Genomic DNA, 23,146 nt, shown 5'->3' on the forward strand with positions numbered 1-23,146 from the left:
CAAAAAATCGGCTCCTATTATGAGCTTGGAGACGTCGGCGACAACAAAACGCCACGAAAAATCACGACGCAGCCGAAAATTTAACTTTAGCGTCACCCAGCCGTAAGTATATATTATAGATTTATTTGCGGCGAAAAGTTCATAGTCCGTACGCACACGAGGTCCTTTTAGCATACCTCGGGGGAATACACAAAGTTCTGCGCCAGTGTCAACGAGAAACTGCGTTTTTGTGGTCACATCCGTCACATACAGGCGGCTGGAAGGTGGGCGATAGTCGGTTGCCGCGTCTACCGACTGCCCTCGGTGTTTTCCTTGGGGAAATTGCACGGAGGGACACACTTATTCGCCTTTACTCCAAAACGCCAGTGATACCAACAGAGGCCCTTGTTCCTCTCCTCCGGATCTCGTTTTCGCGAAAGAGAACGCGATCTGCTTCGGCGTGGCTTCCTGGTGTCGGTCGTCAGGGCTGCCAGCTGCTTCGCCAGGTCGTCAATTTTCTTCTCAAGCGTTGCGATACGGGGCCCGTCTTGTAGGCTAGCGATAAGGTGCTTAGGGGTGACCTCATGTACCTGGTCTGCTAACAGAGCTATCTTTTCAAGTTCTTCGTCACCTTGGGTTGCCAGTATTGCTTGCATGGATGCTGGTAAGCGACCTAACCAGAGGGTCTTTAAAAAAGTATTTGGCACTGCAGGACCGGCAGTGGTCCGTAATTGCCTCAAAAATTGTGAAGGTGTCCGGTCCCCCATCTCCTCGCGCTCTAACAATTGTCGGATTCTTTGCTCTTGCGAGGCCGAAAGTCTTCGAATGAGTTCAGATTTTACCCTCTCGTACTTTCCCTCGGAGGGTGGATCGGAAATGATGTCCTCCACTTCTAGGGCGTATCTATTCTCTAGGTGTGAGACAACATACCAGAACTTCGTGTCGTCTTGCGTGATCCCGCGCAGTCGGAATTGTCCCTCCAGTTGCGCAATCCACAGGGCTGGTTTTTCAGGCCAAAAAGGTGGGACTCGAACGGCGACTCGGTCCAGCATGCTTCCTGCGGGGGCTGATTCGGCTCCAATAGCAGTCCCAGGGTCCGGCATCACGTCGGGGTCACCACTTTAGCGTGAATATTAATTTATTTACAGCCGTATTGTTACAATAATACATTTGACGTCTACGTTCACTTAATCGACCCGTTGGTTCAGGCTGAACGATCCCAATTCAGGGGTGGAAGGTCCTTTTGGTGTGAGCGCCAGCCACTGTGGTAACTCGTAGTGACTGCTAGCGACTGGGTCGGCCGGTGCGTCCCGTGCTGGGGTATCAGCCGACTCCTGGCGGTCGGAACGGCAACTTCGGTTAACAAACGCGCAGCCAAATCCGGCCGCCACAGCTTTATTTTGACTGCCTGTTTGATGGCCAAGATGAACGATGGGGTCCCCATGTGTTGTGTGGCATGAGTGTAGGGCTTCTTACTGGTTGGACTTAGGGAAAACGTCATAAGGAATTTGCCGTCCCCATGATTTGGCAGATCCTTTTTCAGACTGTTATTTTTGTTGAAAAAATGAAAGGAATTACACCGAAGTCAAAGCATACAGAAAAATATCCACACAGCTTTGAATCAGCGATACTACCGTTCCCTTACTCCGAAAAATTTCAAGTACTGGAACCGATGGAGTATGTTAATCTTAGCGAAGATTCAGAAAGTAATCAAGAACGTGATAATGAAGGATTCGGAAACTCACTGAGGACCCAAATTTTGGACCGAGTACATCAGATGGACCTCATTTTATAACGCAAGAGAATTTAAATGATCTAGTGCACGATTTAAATTTTATCCTAAAAGCAGGGTGAAATCTGAGGACCACAATTAAAGGGCTGGAAATTGCTGGATCCAAATACTCGATGACCCGATCTCGCCATGACGAATTTGATTTGATTTTTTTCTCCAAAAAACCATTTGCTTTTTGCAATGACGTTCTCTCTGTTATGGATACCCTTAATTTTGAAATCAGCACAGATGACTAGCGTTTATTCATTTATTCCTCCTAGGTTATTTTAAAGGATAATCTCTTACATAATGGCAATGAGCTCCCATTAATACTGTTAACTCATGAAACTGAAATGAAAGAATCTTACGAGAATATGAAGTTATAACTTCCGCGGGGTAAAGTAAACTTTTAGAAAAATCACTACCAAAAATATAAATGGAAAATTTGTGGCCACTTAAAATTAATTGCAATTTTACTAGGCTTACAGTTTGTCTATTCGAAATGTTGTTGCTTCATCTGCGAGTGGGATATAAGAGACAGAAAAAAATAATGCTTGAAAAAAAAATTGTCCGGAACGTAAAGAACTCGTTCCTTGATCCAAAAAATGTCCTTTGCCTAGGACAGAAATAAAGTTTTTTGTTGACCAGTGTATTTAGAGTAATTCCTGATGCTCAAAATCGCTCCTCGCCATTGCTGCCTTGCAGATTACGTATAGCGAATATTTATCCCGTAAATTTTCCGAGACGAGAAAATGAGGAAGTGGAGATGGGTTTTAAGTGAATTTTATTACGAGTGCCAGAGCATGTGCGAAGAAGGAACGGAAAGGAGGGTTAGAGGGAGATAGCGGGTAAGAGGAAGGCCCAACTGCTATAAGGATATTGAATGCGCCAACATTCTAGAGAGGAGTAAGAAATACGTTCGAGCCTCGGTTAAAGGCAGGCAAATTCACCGTCACAACCTTGGTGGCTGAAATAAGACCGTATTTGAATTTCCCTCGTCTTATTCCAAGGATTAAATACCGTAAGAGAGGCAATCCATTCTCCTGTGAAGCGATGGTGGCGGCACAAACTCTGTTGGGATACTTTTTTCCCCCCATAGTACATAGAACTGAGGAATGTCAATTTGTACCTTGATAATGACAATATGTGTCGAAATCGGGTTTGTGTTTCTTTAAATAAAATAGTGTGGAAATTTACCATTCGTTCTTTAATCTCATGGGACCACTATTCATCAATCTTCAATGTACCGCAATCTCACATTTATAGGTGAAAATTCTCTGATTTCTGAACTCAATATTTTTAAAATCAATGAGGATAGTCAGACATCCTATCACAATTCTTCGTTAAAACTTTCGCGGGTGCTCGTCATGTTGAATTAAAACTTTTGGGCTATGTCGCCGCGTCAGATTTTGGGTGGCTCCAACGTTTCCCGACCGATGCTGGTCGCTTTCTCAAGGGAATCTAAAGAGGTGGGATTTAAAATTGATATATATAGGTATACGTGTCAGGTGGTGGGGGGAGGGGAGTGAGAGGTTGGAGGAGTAGGTTGTCGATTATTTTTGCCGATTACGGGTTGCCAAGTACGGCTGATTTTAAGGCCAGTGTCTCTGTTGAAGTTATTTTTCTCCTCTTTAGATATTTCTATTGCTTCTCTTAGGAGTCTCTGTTTAAAGCCTTTCGCCCTCGCAAAAATTTTTGCTTCCTTAAGGTTGATTGTGTGGCCCAGCGCTGCGTGTTTGGCTACCGTGGACTTCGTCGACTGCCCCAGTCGAATTGCTCTCTCGTGCTCCTCTAGACGTGTTTTAACCGATCTGCCTGTTTCGCCGATGTAGTTCTTCCCACAGGTCTGGCAAGGAATTCGGTATGCCCCTTCGACTTGTAGTGGAGTTCTATCCTTGACGGTTTTCAATAGATATGTTTTATTTCTACGTGAGGCGAGAATATTGTCCTTATCTGGAATTTGCGTAGGATATTTCCTATTCTGTCAGTCGTCCCCTTAATGTACGGCAGGAAGGCTTCCTTCTGGTCGCTGAGGTCATTTACAGAAGAGTTCGCTGCTTCTGCGGTGTTGATTTTGATCTCGTTTTTCTTTCTGATAACTTTATTAAATGTTCGAGAGATAACTCTGTCGTCGAATCCATTTGCCCGTAGAATGGCCTCTAGCTTCTTCCTCTCTTCGGCAAAGTTGTTCTGGTCGCTTATTTTGTAGGAGCGGTGAATTAACGTGTTGACCACTCCATTTATTTGCGCTGGATGATGGTGAGATAAGGCGTGCAGGTACCGATTTGTTGCTGTAGGTTTTCGATACACTGCATGCCCCAATGTTCCGTCCTTCTTCTTTTCCACGAGGACATCTAAGAATGGAAGTTTTCCGCCTTCCTCCACCTTCATTGTAAACTTTATGTTGCTGTTGATCCCGTTCAAATAAGTAAAAAATTCCTGAAGCTTTTCTTTGCCGTGCGTCCAGATGATAAAAGTGTCGTCGATATATCTGACCCAAATCTTCGGCTTGTAGGGGGCGTTCTGAATGGCTGTATCTTCTATGTGCTCCATGAATATATTTGCAATTGCTGGGGAGAGAGGAGAACCCATCGCTGCTCCAGACGTCTGTTGATAAAAATTATTCCTCCACCGGAAGAAGGTGCTCTTGAGGCAAGTCTATGTCATCTTGGCGATGTTTTCTCCGAACCTGTCTTTTATGATATTTACCGCCTCATCACAAGGAATATTTGTGAAGAGTAATGTTACGTCAAAGCTGACTAGGATGTCTTCTTCTTTGACCTTGACGCCACTAATGATCTGAAGAAAATGTTGTGAGTTTTTTACGAAAGATTTAGGGTCTTCTACTGCGGGCTGTAAGATCGGTGCCAGGTATTTCACTAGTTTATATGCTGGTGAGTCAATGGCGCTGACTATGGGTCTAAGGGGCACTCCTTCCTTATGAATTTTTGGCAGGCCGTAGATACACGGAGTTTTTGGATCCTGTAGGTTGAGTCTTCTTCTATCGGCGGGATCTGGTATATACGTCTTGATTATTTCTGTCACTATCCTCTTGTATTGGGCGGTTGGGTCTCTGTCAATCTTTTGATAAGGTCCTTCCGCGAGTAAATCTTCCATCTTCTTGTCGTAGTCTTCTTTCTCTAGGACGACCGTCGCGTTGCCTTTGTCAGCTGGTAAAATCACGATGCTCTCATTTTCTTTCAATTTTCTAAGGGCTTCTCTCTCCGCCATGGTGGTATTAAGCTTCTGGTTTTTGCTTTTGATTCTGAGGATTCGGCAGGCGTCCTGTCGAACTATTTCAGCCTCGCTGGGGGGCAAGTGGCCAATGGCGATCTCTACTCCACTGACGATTTCTTGTACTGGAATTTTCTTCGGCGTCAGCGCGTAATTGAATCCTTTTTGAAGGATCGACTGGGCGGCAGGGTCCAGGGGAAGTTTTGAGAGGTTGACGATGACCTTTGCTTCGCATTGTGGATTTAAGTTTTTTTTGCGAAATTTCCAATCTTGTAAATTCCCTCTTCTGCTTCTCCGTCGTAGTCTCTGCTACCGCGATCATGTGTGATGCCGTCATCCTGTCGAGCCTCTCGAAATGTTCCTTCTTCATGGCATTGGCGAGAATGATGTGAATGTTGAAAAGTTCCTTGCCGACGTGGTCCAGTTCACTGCGGGTCTCTTGAATAGCTGCTCGTAGTAATTGTTTGCTGGCGTTGTGAAGAATGCGGGGTGTGCGTTGAGAGCGAAGATGATGACGTAGTCTCAGGAAATTTGGCAGAATCTGCTGGTCTCGGCAACGTAGTAGAAAGGATAGTTGGCACAGAAGCGATGACTTCTTGGCTCGGAGTTTGTCGAATTTCTTCGATCGATGTCGCAATTCCTCCACATAGAGGCGTCGTAATTCTTCGTTAAAACTTTCGCGGGTGCTCGTCATGTTGAATTAAAACTTTTGAGCTATGTCACCGCGTCAGATTTTGGGTGGCCCCAACGTTTCCCGACCGATGCTGGTCGCTTTCTCAAGGGAATCTGAAGAGGTGGGATTTAAAATTGATATGTATAGGTATACGTGTCAGGTGGTGGGGGAGGGGAGTGAGAGGTTGGAGGAGTAGGTTGTCGATTATTTTTGCCGATTACGGGTTGCCAAATACGGCTGATTTTAAGGCCAGTGTCTCTGTTGAAGTTGTTTTTCTCCTCTTTAGATATTTCTATTGCTTCTCTTACGAGTCTGACAGAATAGGAAATATCCTTCGCTAATTCCAGATAAGGACAATATTCTCGCCTCACGTAGAAATAAAACATATCTATTGAAAACCGTCAAGGATAGAACTCCACTACAAGTCGAAGGGGTATACCGAATTCCTTGCCAGACCTGTGGGAAGGACTACATCGTCGAAACAGGCTGATCGGTTAAAACACGTCTAGAGGAGCACGAGAGAGCAATTCGACTGGGGCAGTCAACGAAGTCCACGGTAGCCGAACACGCAGCGCTGGGCCACACAATCGACATTAAGGAAGCAAAAATTGTTGCGAGAGTGAAAGGCTTTAAACAGAGACTCGTAAGAGAAGCAATAGAAATATCTAAAGAGGAGAAAAATAACTTCAACAGAGACACTGGCCTTAAAATCAGCCGTACTTGGCAACCCGTAATCGGCAAAAATAATCGACAACCTACTCCTCCAACCTCTCACTCCCCTCCCCCCACCACCTGACACGTATACCTATATATCAATTTTAAATCCCACCTCTTTAGATTCCCTTGAGAAAGCGACCAGCATCGGTCGGGAAACGTTGGGGCCACCCAAAATCTGACGCGGCGACATAGCCCAAAAGTTTTAATTTTAAATTCCTATCACAACTTGACGTTGACGAGAGTAAGTAATTATTTTCTGCCTATTTCACGTTCATTTCACGCATTTCAATGGGCAGTTAATTGTGTGCGTTTTAATCGCTATGTGTTTAGCAACTAAATACTCAGCATACTTAGTGTTTAACGCTACTGCATACTTATTGCATTAATTTAATTTTTATTTGTCTCTCAGGTAAGCAGTCTACCCGTGCTCCAGTACAGCACATTGAATTCAAGTTCATGGCAAAATGTGTGAGTGCATTTTAATTCTCTTCCTTCATGTGACTGCGAAGAATTTCTTTCGTGATGTCAACTTTAGCTTAAGAATCTTCAGTGGTTATCGCCTCTTGTATTTATATTAGTTATTACTCTCACATATGTTGATGTTTTATCGTTCTACTTTGTAATCTTCCTTTGCCGCAAATCTGACTTAATATGAGTGGAAAGTGTCGCGACACTCTTAAGATACGAATTTGGCGAGCTCTCGTCAAGCTATCTTTCCAACGAATCGGATATTTACTGAGAAGACTAACGAATTTCGAGTGGGCGAGCACGATTAGGATGTCGCCTCTTTTTTCTTTGTCGTCGTGTGATGCTCCCTGTGCGTTCGAAAGAGGAGGCATCCGTTCTCCTGGCGAAACGTAACTAGATGAAATCATTAATGAACATTTTGCTGTTAAAAAGAAGGGATATCTGTGTCGCCCTATTCATTGAAACGATCACGAAGTATATCATAACACAAACACTTTTGTGAATGACAAAATGAAATAATACTTCACGACTCCAAAACACATTAGCACCCCAAGAATGAACATTCTTCCATGGACACGAGATTACAAATATCAAATGTAAACTTTCAGAATAGGAAACCCATTAATTCAAATTCAACGACAAGTTTTTCTGTCTTTCTGGGATGCAATTATGTTAAGCTAAGTTTTATATCTTCCTTAGTGAAATTCGTTCGATAAAAGGATTTAATTTCCTCAGCAGAAGACGATAGCAGTGACGTTAGTGGGTACACGCAACAGAAAGAAAAGGCATTTGAAGTAGGTCTGCGTGAAAATATTACGCCATGAGGAACTTCCTTATCGATATTTATTTTTACCAAACGAGTAAGTCAGAAAGGAAGGGTCGACCAAAGGTTAAGGAAATGTGAATGCATTATTCTTAGAAATGCAAATGCAAGTACATATCGACAACCACATCTTCGACGCAACATATTTTCTGGCAAAGGAAGTTTAAAATACATATGTAAATTAACTTTCTATCAAGCTGGAAGTACAAAATTGGTTAGGCGATACCGTTTGAGATAGAAAATAGAAGGAAAGAGTAATTATTTTCAATTCTCTAATCTTTGTTATGGTGACATAAGTTTTCGTGTTTTTCTTTTATTCTCATCATCACTGGTCAACAATCCTAGGATTGGTTTGACGCAGCTCTCCACTCTATTCTCCTATCAGCTAATCTTTTACACCTACGTATTTCTTCTCTTTCACATCTCTCTTTACTTGTTCCATGTATATTGTTCGGGGTCTTCCTTTTCCATCCTTGCCTTCCACTTGTCCTCCGACGATTGTCTTCATCAGGCCATCATGTCTCAAGATGTGGCCTATAAGGTTGTTCCGTCTTCTTGTTAAGGTTTTCATGAGGCTTCTCTTCTCTCCCACTCTTCTTAGGACTTCCTCGTTACTAACTCGGTCGATCCATTTGATTTTCATCATTCCTCTGTAGCACCACATTTCAAAGGCCTCTATCCTTGCTTTCTCCGCTGCGGTCATTGTCCATGCCTCACTTCCGTATAGGAGCATACTCCAGATATAGGTTCTTATAAATTGTTTCTTTAAATGAAATAAAATCACTATGTTTTATTCCACACTTTATTTTAAATCGTACGACCCGGGTTTCAACATCTAGTGTTATCATCAGGTACAATTAGATGGGTGGCACGCTCTTAAATAGGTAAACGTGGGTGGAAGAGGGGTTATCAAAAAAGGGGGGAAGGAACATTGATGGCGGGTAAAGCTGATTTTTGAAGAAAGGAGTGGGGAAGGCCTTGGGCTGGCTTGTATGGGATAAACGACAAGGAACAAGGGGGGGGGGGATGAAGGGGGGAGGGGTTCTCAAAAGGTTTAAAAGACATGAGGGAATCAAGGTTGAGGGTCGTAGGGGGGTGGTAGTGTGACGTTAAGTAAAGGTGACTGGGAGGGGAACATATGGTCATTACAATGTTTAGTGGGGCAATTCACAATTTCAAACTGTTCAAAAAAGTCCATTTTTCTCCCCTTGTCAATACAATGTAAAATCCTGGGTTCAAAATTACACCAATGGTACTCGTCACACAAATGTCTTGCTATTCCAGAGGATTCGTCATTATTTAAAAAACATCGTCGATGTTCTTTCATTCTCACGTTAAAGTTTCTCCCAGTTTGTCCAATATATTTAATCTCACAGGTATCACACTTCAATTGATAAACACCACTTTTTTGGAGATCGTCATATTTGTCTTTTGTATTAAAAAGGATTTTACCCACTGTCACAGGATTATAAAATGACACTTTTGCATTATGAATTACATTACACAATTTGTATCATACATGGGGTATGAAAGGTAGCTTGCACCAGCGTGAAGGATTTTCAGTATTAACTTAAAAGGAAGTTATAAGATTTATGGCTTGTTTTTTGTTACATCTTTGGATAAGTTTATCGATCAGGTCTGGGTCGAAGCCATTTTGTTGGGCAATATACTTAATGGTATTTAATTCCTTCTTAAAATTGTTTTGAGACATGGGATTACTTTTTAGCCTGTTCACCATTGATTTTAGAGAAGCGGTTTTATGAATACGGTGATGATTTGAGGTCATTGGAATAATGACATCCGTAAACGTAGGTTTACGGTAGATAGAAAACTCATGTCTTCCCGTGCTAATATCGATGTTTAGGTCTAAAAAGTTAATTTTAGGTCCACCATATTCCAATGTGAACTCAATTGATCCGTGCAGAGAGTTAATGAATGACGTGAAGGTATTCAGCTGGCGCAAGGTGCCTGACCACAAACATATAATGTCATCGACATAACGGTACCAATAACAAATGTTACTTAACAATGGATGCTTACAATCAAATAATTTATTTTCAATTTCATTCATAAAGATCTCAGCTAGAATTGGTGACAATGGTGACCCCATAGCAAGACCAGACGTTTGTTTATAAAATGAACCGTTAAATAAGAAGTAATTTTGTTCAATACATAAATCCAAAAGTAATTTTATCTCCTTTAACATTTTCTCATCACCACCTGAACTTTCTATTAACTTTACCGCTAAGGTTGAGGCTTCCTTGGCAGGGACTGACGTAAACAGGTTAGTCACATCAAATGAAATGAGCTTGGAATTGGGAGGGGGTTGCACTGTTGATATTTTTGTTACTAAGTCCCCTGCGTTCTTAATACTAAATTTCGATTGGAAAGAAGAATGATCTCTCAACAGCCTATTTAATTTCATGGACAATTTATGACATGGGGCGGTGAAGTGAGAAACAACTGGTCGAATGGGGATATTGGGCTTGTGGGTTTTAGGTAGGCCGAAAAACCTTGGAGGTAAGGGGTTCATGTTGAATAGTTTCCACTTGTCATCGGCACTAAAAACACTTCCACACTTTGCCACTGCAGCTTTCAGTTGATTCTGGAATTTTGTAGTAGGGTCTTTGGTCATCACTTCAAAATCATTGTTGTTTAAGAAGGTGTCACATTTACTCACGTAGTCGTCTCTCTTCAAAATCACCACACTGTTACCCTTGTCGGCTTTTGTCATAACCAAGTTCGCTTCCGACATCGAGGTTTTGATGTTCCGAATAATCTGCATGTGCGAGCCATTTCGAGGTTGTTTTAATTGATGTGACGAAAACTTAGATATGATGTCTGCGGCTATCTGTTTTCTACCGGAATATTCTTTATGCAGGGCAAGATCGCAGTCAGCGGCGACGTTGATAGCGGCTTTGCGGGTGAAAGGTGTATGGGGAGCGAATTTATAGCCATTATTCAGGAACTTCATCTCTTGTTCCGTAAAAGAATGATTGGATAAATTCATCAATTAATTAATGTAAGTCTTGACTTCTTCTCTTCTGCTGCAAACTATTTCCAAGAAATTATTCAATCGACTATTCTCCCTTGGTCCATCCCAGTCCGTGGCAGAGAGCCAGTCTTACATATTCGATATCCTCATCGATATTCCGTCCGCGTGGCCTTCCCGTGCAAATGCGAGAACCCCTCAATTCGCTCTGACGACCCTCCTTCTCTTCTGCTGCTCATGTCCACACTCTCGTTCCGATCCAAGCGAGCCTCATCCAACGTGACCCCTGCTCACGACTGACTCCTGCACATTCCCCTTTGGGAGTATTCGCACGTTCGTACATTGTTGATCGGGAAACATTATCCTCTAATAAAATCACTATTTAATGCCACGCACTATACCCATACTTTCTATTCGCATTAAGATATCTATCCGAGTATCTAAGTTGGGAAAATGTCATCTTGCGCGTGAAACTAAACATGCATCTTTCAACTTGATTTAATATGATATGCCATTTGAAATTGCCGTTGGAAGGTTTCATTTTTCAATCCAATCATTTTTCTTTTACTCACTTATCAAACTCGTATTTTTCCCGAGGTTATTTGAAGGACTGCCTTGCTACATTTTATACAGAGCAATGGTTTGGATGTCGGGGGGGGGGGGGGAGCGCTTGATTCAGGGGCGGACTCCAAGGGCCGATGAGCACAGGGGGAGCCACTCAACAGAGTGAAGGTAATAATGTGAATGCCTTTTTATGGCGACAGGATTATGCCTGCTTACTTCGACTGCTTGGGAACTGCAGGGGAATTGTTGTGTTTATATTTTGCGGAGAAATTGTTGATGGTTTCCCAGAAATACACAGCTCTTGGAAACCGTCGTTAAATACCACACAGTTCCCAAACTCAACCCAGGAAAAAATTATTTAGCCAACAAGAGGGTGGGAAAAATGTGCACATAAACATTATTGAACCAAGTTCTAACTCTCTTACATGACCATATCATCATTATTTTATAAATACTCCTCATGAGGCATCCAACTTCTTCCTTAAATGCTCCAGTCATCATTCCACAATTCAACTGATTTCACCATCACTCATGAGTAACATGTTAATGCCTCACCTGACCATATGCCATAATTCAACCTGGAAGAATGATAATAATGGTATGAACACCCTTGGGAATATTTTGCAAAGGAACACTGGATGAAAAAAATGCATCTACTGTGTGATTATGAGACAGCTTCATAGACTTTTTTCTACAATGTCTCCATGAGATTCGTATTTGCTTTCTTAACTTATCCTGCTATGTTCTACAATTCAAATATTTTACCAGATCTCATGAGTAACATGTTCACACTTCACCAGGCCATTGATCATATATCAATCTAGAAGAACGATAGTAATGGTAATAAAAACCAAGGAAATATGTTGTAAGGGAAGGACTGGATGAAAAAATGCATCTACTAACACCTTTGTGGTTGTGCTTATAACAGAATCTAAGACTTCTTTCAGTAATGTTTCTCCATGAAATTCTCACTTTGTTCTTAAATTACCCAGCAATAATTCCACAATTCAAACGAATTTACCAGCTCCCATGATTAACATGTTCACGCTTCACCAATTGATCATAGTTTAACCGAAGAGGATGGCAATAATGATAAAACAAACTTGGAAATATGATACAAGGGAGGACAATGGAAAAACTATCTCCTTGCACCTGTGAAGTTATGAGACAGCTGCTAACAAGGAGACATCGCCAAAGTGATGTTCGGGATCTTATGTTATTTTCTATAACTATATAGGTAAGGTAGAAAAGTGTCACGGATTTCTTCCACATAGGCCCGGGTTCGAGAGATGCAAAGATTTCGCTCATACGGCTTCCTTCGATTAATATTCAGCAAGCGGCGTAGCGTAGTGGGTTAAGGCTTTTGATGCGTTCGTCCCGGGCTCGAGTCCCAGGGTAGTCAATTATTTTTTCTTCCTTATAATGTTTTAAACCAGAGCTACAACTCATCCCTAGTCGTTTATTCCGGTTACTTTGCTATTTTCATTTTAATATTAGTTTATGGATTTTAAATAGTACTGCGAATGGTGCTTTAACACGCGAACTTGAGGACGTGTATCACTACGCGTGAATTTCCAGGTAATGTGCTCATCCTCGCCCCAGCCATTGTTCCCTCAGCCTCCTCATACATTTATAATCTCCACTTATTCTTCTCACAAAATAGACACAACCGGCTATCCGCATATTCAGTTACCAAACCTAGCCAGGTAACTCCTGTTCATTGTCGCCCCCCTTATGTATGTCGCCCTCCTCCAGTACAATGACCCTGCGTCCCAGCTACCTGCTCAAGCCGCTCTTATGGAAGCCTTGTTCGTCTATCTTTCACACACATCTTCACACAGTTGGGTCCCTGATGCCTTGTCTGGGGATTGGCAAGGGTCAGCTGCAGAGGGAGCGTTGTTGGGGCGGAACTCTTTGAAGGGCGCAAGAAGGAATGTCTTAAAGGAGACAGCGTGTATGGAAGGACCCCAAGGACCTTGCCGACCTCGCTGCCACCTACGACACCCGCCCTTAAGGGCTGGGTCCCCCGATTCCATCCGAGGCTAGTTTGATCAAGCTCCACGTTTTCAGGGAAGAGATAGTTGGTAGGGTTTCCCACTTCCATTCCAAATGTGGTTTTTGCATGACACCATCACGTGGACCACCATTCCTCTGGCTCCTACCCTTCGATCTATCTTCGATCATGGAACCGGGAATGATTTAGAATTAATCCCGCCAGTGCAGCTCTGGGAGTCATAGACACCACCTAGCCCAAGGTAAACGAATTTGGCGGTAATAAACATGAAAGCAATTAACTTTTTGGGGAGGTAACGCGTGGCTCAGTGTTTATCCCGACGTTTCGCTACTCCTGCTGGTCGCTTCTTTAAAGGTGATTGGGCTGCTTTCGATGTGGTTTGAAATAAATATAGTCATCAAGTTGGTGGGTTGATTGTGGTAGGGGGAGAGGATAGTGTGCTCAAAACAGGCATCCTCGAGTTACTCAACTGCAATCCCCGTCGAAATGGTTTTTCTGCTAGCGAATTTCTATCGCCCTTACACGCAGATAAGGCTTAGATTTGCCGATCCTGGAGACAACTTAGGCTTTTTCATAATCAACGTGGTGTCCTAGGGCCTACCATAATCCGGAATCCGTAGTAATCAATGCAATCCGCATTGCGCACCTATTACATTTGATATTTCAGTTTCAATGACGCGAGTGTGGCGCGTCTTGCTGTACTCTCCTGCTCACCCCCAACAAAATACCCCAAAGGCTATTACGAAGAAGGAGCAACCCCAACAAGTATTAAATGAATACTCAATTAAGGCGGGTCATTACATGCAGCCACCCTCTGTTATATTTAGTACCTTTAAATTATTTTAAGGACAAAAACATGAAATTTACAGCAATATCAATCAATAATACGATTAGTATTACAACTGTCAAATAATATTTGTTATTAAGGTAGATTTTTTAATATACGTTCTACTTAATTTTTTTGTATTTATTTTATTGAGCTTTAATGCGGAACGTTGAATAGAATGTATTACGATCCATATGACTTCTTGGAGCGTGTCGTGTATGATAATAAATGGAATATATGCTATGAGGACGAAAAATCAAAATTGATAAAACGTTGTATTTAAATAATGAAGGTTTTAAACCCATTCTCTTGATGGCAGGGTAAATGGACCCGTGGAAAGACAGCATTATAATTGGTAAATTATAATAACAGCGCATTTTTTCGGAAAGACAATGTTTAAGGCTCTCCCAAATTTCATTTCCGCGTCAACGGGTAAATTCTCTCTCTGCCTCTCTCATAACGACTCATCCCTTCGCGCGTGCACGCTCATGTGCAATGAATGTCACACTGTAGATACAAAGGTGACCACTCGGGACAACGGCGCCAACGGGAACATGTCGAATTACAATCATTTGCATAGCGAGTTCATTAGCGAGAGTGACTTGCATTTATTAATCCAAATGAGTCGTAATATGAGGCAGACGCCAACAATACTTAGTATCACCTGCACACGTCACAATCGACTGGAGCGACTCGTCCTCCTCGCCACCGCATGCCGATGAAAGGCGATCACGTGACTTTTCTAAACCTGCCTCTCTCTCTTCCTGTTTCCGCTCCAAATGGCATCTCCTCTCTCTATCGCTCTCACGTCCTCCTCTTCTCAACGCGGCGTCGCATCGCTGCTTTCCTCCGAACCGATTGTTTCCAAGTTTCCACGCCGGGTGGCGCATTCAATCGGTCTTTCGCGCCCGCGGTTATCCTGATGCATTGTGGGCACTGAATCACGCCACCGGTATGCTTATTCCCGACAAAATAAGAAAAAGCCCTCTTCTGAAACGTATTCGCAATGGTGCAAATAACTCCTCGACGCGCCAACTATCATCATTTTGTTCACCACAAAATGGGATGACGCGAATCGCATTACTAAAATAAGTAAGCCCCGCTAACACCGAATATTTATTTCTTTATGTCACACCAAAAACAGCACTAAGGCCTTTACATTGGGCTTATAAACAAAATAAATTATATAAATATAATAATGAACATGTAAAAAAAATAATAATATCATAAGTAACAATCATTTTCAGCTTATACAACAGATACAAAGGTCAGTGTCAGAAAGATAGACTTTTCACTTGGTTATTAAAATTAGAGCGGGAGGCGAAGATGTCAAGAGAGGAAGAAGTATTGGAGACTGAATTGAAAATAGAAGGTAGGCGGGAAAAGAGGGATCGTTGAGATATTGCCAGACGGAAGTTGGGCTGGTGTAGAAGTTCAGTATTGCGGGTTTTGCGAGCAGGAATGCGTAGTGAAAAGAAGGATAGGAGATCACTGGATCTGAAGGACCCATTTAAGATGCGGTAAAGAAATTTGATGTCTAATGTCAATCTGCGGTGGTTGGGGTGTAATAATCCAAGTGAAAGAAGTATTTCGGCCCGTGAAGAGAATCTGAGGTGATGTATGCGGTGTCGAACTATTGCTAAGAAGAAATTGAGTGGACGGTTGATTAATTTTAGTGTGGTGGGAGAAGCAGTTGACCAAATGGGGGAGCAATATTCGAGGATGGGTTGCACACATCCAATGAAGACTGATTTTAAGGCACTCGGTTCGGATATCTCGCTCATGCGATATAGGGTCCCAACCACTGCCATAGTTAACAACGGTTTTTATATGTTCGTAAAAGGTTAACTTTTGGTCAAACGTGACGCCTAAATCGGAGTGGGATAAGACAGAGGGAATGGGTTGATTATTTAGTGTATAAGTGGAGGTGATAGTGCTCTTCTTCAGCGAGAAAGACATCGCAGTAGATTTTCCAGGATTCACACGCAACTGCCATTTATTGCACCATTTCTCTAGCGATTGAAGAGCAGTTCTTAAAACCAGGGAATCAGCCGCGGTGTTAACCCTTTTAAATATTTTACAATCGTCGGCATAGAGGAGAACACCACAACTAGAGGGAAGAATGTCATCAACAATGTCGTCAACGTAAAGAGCAAACAGAAGTGGGCCTAATACACTGCCTTGAGGCACGCCAGAAGAAACGGGTAAGTAATTCGACGAAAAACCTTCTATTAGAACTCTTTGGCTGCGGGAACTCAGGAAATTAGAGATTAAACATAAGAGAGTGCCATGGATATTAAAACGCGACTGGAGTTAGTGGATGAGGAGGGTATGATTAACAGAATCAAAAGCTTTAGAAAAGTCAATGTAACAGACATCCAGCTGGGACCTGTTTTCGAAAGCAGAAATTATATGATGGTGCAGTATAGAGAGATTGGTCAGGCAGGACCCCCCAGGAAGAAAGCCATGCTGCGAAGGCGATATGTAAGGGAGAGTGAAATGAAGTATGCGGTTATGGATAATGCGTTCAAAGATAATAGATAAAATTGGTAATATTGAAATGGGTCGATAGTTCTCAACTATGTCCCTAGGGCCAGATTTCAAAATGGGGGTTACATTTGATTTTTTCCATTGAGAAGGAAAAATTCCAGATGAAAAGAACCTGTTGAAGATTTTTGAGATTGGAATGCAAAGACTGGTAGATGTACGATTGAGAAATAATGAACTAATGTCATCGGAACCCGTTGATTTCGCCGTGGGCAACGAGGAAAAATAAGATAACACTTCTGGAGGAGTGGTGGAGACAGATCCGAGGGAATGAGTGGAAATAGGCTGGACAGGAGGGAGATAGGTGTTCGGAAGAGAATGGGCGAAGTTGGAATGAAAGTAATTGTTGAATGCTGAAGGCCTAGAGTCCCCTGTATACGATACACCACCAGCAGATAGTGTGCTAGGGATGCGAGCTGTTCTTCTTTTCGCGTTAACGAGGGACCAAAACCTTTTAGAATTAACATTAATATCGTCCAAAATCCCTTTCACGTAGTTAGCGTAGTCACGGCGAAGAAGGAAACGGGTGTGGCGACGGAGGTTTGCAAAGGTCTCACGGGTCTGAGGACTGGGGTGACGCTTACATAGTTTCCAAGCGGCACGTTTATTTTTTAGCGCTAAAGAGGTTTCTTGGGTTAACCAGATGGGCCGCTTCTTCGACACTCGTCGCAAGGGGACGTAATCCGCGATAACAGCATGAAGAAGGTCATAAAATAGTTGAAGGGCCTCGTCAGGGGACCCGCACTCCAGGAGGTCCCAAGGAAGAAGAGAGAGTACGCGGTTAATGGCTGGCCAGTCCGCTTTGTTCCAACACCGATACACCAATACGAATACGAGTTCGACAACACCAATACGAGTAAATGCACACCCATTATATTATCGACTGAAAGTCATTTTGCCATGCGTAGCTCAAGGAAATAGCAAATTACCACACGACTGCGAATATTGATCTGACAGTGCAAAACCGAGTAATGGATGTACATTTAAAAGTCCCGATTCAGAATTAAAATGCGTTTATTTGCTGGCGACATCTTCCCAGAAAATAGTATGAAATTAATATCCTTGAAAGGTCGGCAGTAAATTCCTTGCGTTGGTTGTTTAGCTGTCTCCATGCCTGTGTTGTGAAGGGTGTTAGCATTACGGCGACACGTGAACTGAGTATCTGGGAGTAAGGATAACTTCAAGCCTACCATTGGGATCACACAAGTAATAAATATTTGTGGGAGAGCACTTAAGAAACTATGATTCGTCGAGCGTGTTATGGGAAGGATTATGGTCGTTTTGTTCGATGAATTCAAATAAAATTAGAGTACGTTCTAATCTTTCTTGATTCATTCATTGAATCAATCATCTGATGAAACTAGCTCCCAGCGTCCATCTTGTGAACTGCCATGAACTCGGAATTTAACACAAGAAAATACAATTCCAAAAGCCCCCTCACCACAATGTGGCATATATTCGATATATTCGTTGAGAGAATGCAATATTACAATGGCAACTGTATAGAGTGGGCCACACAGAAAACCATATGGGATTATTAATCGAAGAATTCATCATTTGTCTACGAGATTACGTCACAATCGACTGGCCTCACTCGTCCTCCTCGCCACCATATGCCAATGAAAGGCGATCAAGTCTTCGCGTCGGGCGCCGCCCACCTTAACAACAATAGCATAAAGTTACACGGGGATGCCTTTCCCTCCTATCATGGAAGCGATTTATTCAATCCCAGGTTTCAGGAAGGGTTGAAAATGTTAAGAGAATGTCTACTTCTGAAAAGTGATAGGGGTATTTCGTTAGGAGTTGATAACACTGCAAAAGCTATCAATTCGGTCAGAAATAGATGAATTGTTTTATTTTTACTATCTTAATGACTAAGTTCGTAGTAATGTTAAAAAAATGTTTAAATGATAAAAATCATTTAAGTTGAGCTAAACCTGTTGAGTCGTCAAAAACATATCATCACCGTGAGTGTGAACAAATCTCCAAGCAATTGGTGACTTCTGGTAAAGATCCTGATCGTGTAGACGAATCGAACAAATTAATTTCCTCGAAAATTTTGCCAATTCGTTTCATCGAAAGTTGAGCTTGTCAAGAAAGTGTTCGCGAACTATTGATAACCACGGAAATCTCAAATTGTTGAGTGAGCGAGTGATTGAGTGAGCCTAGTAACATTATTAATAACATATTCAGCCCTGAGGATGAGCCCCGGGATGGAGCTTGAGATGTTGTCTGTTGTGGATGAATTAACCCGGTAGGAATCCCGAAAAGAGTTTACCCACATTATCCGCCAGGAAAAAGTATCAAATAAAATTTAAAATTTTAATCGCTTAAACATGTGAACAATATTTAAAAAACATTAAAATCGTTTAATATGAGGTAATCCCAGCTCAAGTTGACTCGTCGACAAGCACGTTACCACCGTGTGAGTAAACAAATCTCCAGGAAATTGTTGATTATCGGAAATGATCGTGTTCCTGTTGACGAATCGAGCAGATTTATTTCATTTCTTCGGAATTTGTGAAATTTCGTTCCATCAAAACATCAGCTTATCGACTAAGTGTTCCCTAGCGTGATTGATAGCCACAAAAACAACGAATTGTTGAGTAAGGGACCAGTTTTGGTGGCTAAGAAGTAATATGTGGATGACTTAAACTTCGTAATTCAGAATCAAATAGTTGGTACTCTGCAGTCGAGAAAATCCATTAAGTATGTAACGTAGGAAGACGAAGCCACGAGCTATCTATCTGAATCTTTGAACTTCTTGGATGTGCCTGGCTTAGCACCGCACAATTAACAGCCGAGGATAGGCTCGGTAGTCAGGATACTTCGAAACCTAAACCAACCAAAAGTATGTAATGGAACGCGTTTGGTGATAAAAAGAACTGATATTCAATGTGATTCACGCGACTATACTGAAAGGAGAATACAAAGAAAAGGAAGCTTTAATTCAGAGGATTTTCATGATCCCAACCGATATACCCTTTGAGTTTTAACAAATTCAATATCCAATTCGCGTTGCATTCGCGATGACGATTACAAAATCACAAGGCGAGTGAAATTTTTGAGGCTGGTGGCCTGAATCTAGAAAACTCATGTTTATCTCATGGTGATACATATGTGTCATATTCACGTGTTGGTAAACTATCTGCTTTAATTGTTCTTGCGCCTCATGGCAAAACAAAAACTTTTGTATCTGAGAAGGAGCTTGACTTAAGACAATAAAGCCGAATGTGAAGGGTAGACTGGGGCACGTATACGCAGCTCACTTTTCCGAAACAAGTTTTAACTAGCGCGCCATTAGCCATGGCATATTTATGCTGCTCCGGAGGGGCTATTTCTACAAAATTTGGACCGTCAGTCAAGCATCGGCCTATCGTTGCGTATACTTGTCCCACGAAAGGGGCAAGTTTACGCAACCGACTTGGAACCAAAAACATTCTTTTACGGTTATAAATACAAATAGACCAACAAGTGAATGCAGAAAAAATTTGACTTAATATCTGCTTTATAAGACCACAATGTCTAAAAATTCCGGTGTTAAAACAAAAATTAGAAAATTCATTTTTAAAAATCTGTGTATACGTACCCCGTTTTACCCTATCCAGATTAAATAAAGAAAATGTTTCTTAACAAGCCATTTTAAAAGTATTATTTGTAGTTTTATTGATTTTTCTCTTACTTTATTATAACAAGTGAAAAATTATTAAACTCATTGCAGCCGTCTTGATTTATAAATGCTGTTACTAATATGTACAACGCTTATTAGGCAGTATGGCCATCGCCACATCAGCTAGTTTACTTATAAAATATGGTTACATCGCAAACGATTGGGTAAAGGATACATTTAAAGAGAAAATCTATTTCTGAGCGTTTCTACGTAACTGTCGTACTAGGGTTCAAAAATTCAATTTGAGGTAAATGGACCGTTCAAAGTCCTGACATGGTGTAAATATTCCAAATTTTAATAATCCGTACTTTTTTCTCCCCATACTACAACTATTTTTTACGAAAACGACGCGGAATTGAGCTTTCGTTTCTCATGAGCAAATGATTCCGTTTACAGAGCCATTCTATTATTGAGGATTTCATCACTAAGATGCGATTTTTCTGTGAAAATTTCCAGTTAACCATCCTCCCCAATCATGACTGTGTCTTACTAATCCATTTAATCAATACTTGAAATTCAAATCTTTACGCAGAGGAATGTAACGCAACAGTGCGTCGTTTTGGTGTCAGTCAGTGACGATTGACATATATTTTTTTCTGCTGACCAAAATCGAGGGATGTGGGAGATAAATCGTTTCGTATCCAAATCAAGTCCATCCCAAGGATGAAAGATCAGAATAAACAAATCCCCACTATTCACCGTTTTTGTTCCTGAGCGCTGTCACTGACTGACATTTTAACCTGTGGTATTGCTCAAGTTTCAAATTTTGGTGCGTGCGCTTCATTGTCCCCGACTGGTACACAAAATTCGTGGCATAATATGTTCCTCGAGTAATAATGCTATATAAGTTTTATTGTTCTGAGAAAATTATTTGCCTATACAGCGGAGTATTTTATTTTTTGCTAATTGTTGACTTCGGAATTCCGCTTATCACCGTCACCTTCATTGTCGTTGCGTCGCTTCGGTACGTTTGTTGCGATAGAGGGACATAGGAGTAGAATGATTGTTGAGATCTGAAATCGTTACTCGCAGCATATAGGATTGATTAAGATGGCAAAGACGGGAGCAGAGAGACAGCGCGAGCATCGTGAGAGGAAAAAGCATAGCGGTGAATGCGAGGAATTGAAAAGTAAGAATAGAGAGCGGCAATGAGGTCGTAACAGATCATGGCAAGGGTGGTGTTGATGTAGTTGGGGGTAAAGACAGAAAAATGACCTGGGAAGCTTTTAAGTCGGGTTCTCCTGTAATAAATGCAGTGCAAGTGTGCAATTAAAACAGCAAGAAAATAAAATTAGCAAAGATCCCTGTACACGGGATTTCTCACTCCAATGAAATGCTGGACTTACAGTGGTACGGCATTTAACCCATACGGAACACGATCTTAGTTCACCATGTGGAGTTAGTTGCTGTAAATATAATTAAGACGTCTCTTTAGACAATAGATCACAGTGCAAGGCGTACTCACCATTTTAAGCGAGACTATAGAAATTGAAGCAAAATTACTGGATAAAATACATACTATGTGCTTATGTTTCAGTCGGGTAGCCAGGAATTTCGTTCAGGGGGGTGGGGGGTCCAATAAAAAGAAAAGTTAACAAGCATCAAATCACATGTGTCAGTCAGTGACACTCCATTTTTATGGCCGAAGAGAGGAAACCATTACGTACGCAAAGTCAATATTTCGCATACGTTTGGGCAACACCTAGAACTATTTTACGTATTTTGTGGATTTTCTTTATCTTGCATAATTTCAGAGCAATCATAATAAATGTGACAATGTCAAAAATCGGAGTTTCATTTTTGTCAGTCAGTAACGACGACTTTGAAGATTAAAATCTCCGATTCCACAGGGTTCACAGGATGGTACCAGAGCCAATGTATGCATTCACTAGCATATTTTGGGAGGAATCCTCCAGAAAGTTCCTGCATTGATTTGTATTAAGTCAAAGGGGAAATATATGAACAAAAACTGGGCGTAACAGTCAGTCAGTGACGCGTAGAAACGCTCTTCTATCCGTTAAGTTCTCCATGTCAAACCAACCGCCATCATTACAACAATAGCGCCCAACTTTGATTCGATACCTGTCCTTCGACGGAAAAACCCATTAATCTAGACCATGAATGTCACAATCTAATCTTCCCCTTTCATCGATAGTTCATCAGGCAATGACGATAACACTAGATGTGAAACCCGGGTCGTGCTATTTAAAATAAAGTGTGGAATAAAACAAAGTTATTTTATTTCATTCAAAAATCAGCTCTTTTAAAAATGAAAAGTTTATACTTTTTTTTTAAATTTCAGGGGTATTTAGAGAAAACTTGGCAGTTACTACCCTATGGCCACTAATTCCTTCGACTGTGCTAACGTTTATTACCTGATGAGGTATATTTGTCGCTAATAAATCAAGAATACTTTCTCCTCTGTTTGGTGCGGATGCTATTTGAAACAATGAGTTAGATGTAAAATTGTGTAATATGATAACACTAGATGTGAAACCCGGGTCGTGCTATTTAAAATAAAGTGTGGAATAAAACAAAGTTATTTTATTTCATTCAATAATGAAACAATTCCACAAAATAACGCCTGAGACCGTGTCTTATATTAAAAGAGCTGATTTTGATGGGTTCAAGAGTCAGCTCAAAAATGCTTTCCCCGCGTTCTAAGAATCAATACTAAAGTCAAATGTAGAAGGTACATGTAAAGCTTTTCTTTCACTTGTAACTTCGGGAATACATAGCTACATCCCTAGTAAAACAGTAAAAGAAGGCAGCGAACCGAGATGGTACGACGCGGAAGTGAGAAAATCATTGAGGCGACAGAGAGCGTGTCTTGCTAAAATGAAAAAATTCAGCACGGATTTATCCGCT

This window comes from Ischnura elegans, chromosome 5 (genome assembly GCF_921293095.1).
Source record: "Ischnura elegans chromosome 5, ioIscEleg1.1, whole genome shotgun sequence".
Classification (NCBI taxonomy): Eukaryota; Metazoa; Arthropoda; class Insecta; order Odonata; family Coenagrionidae; genus Ischnura; species Ischnura elegans.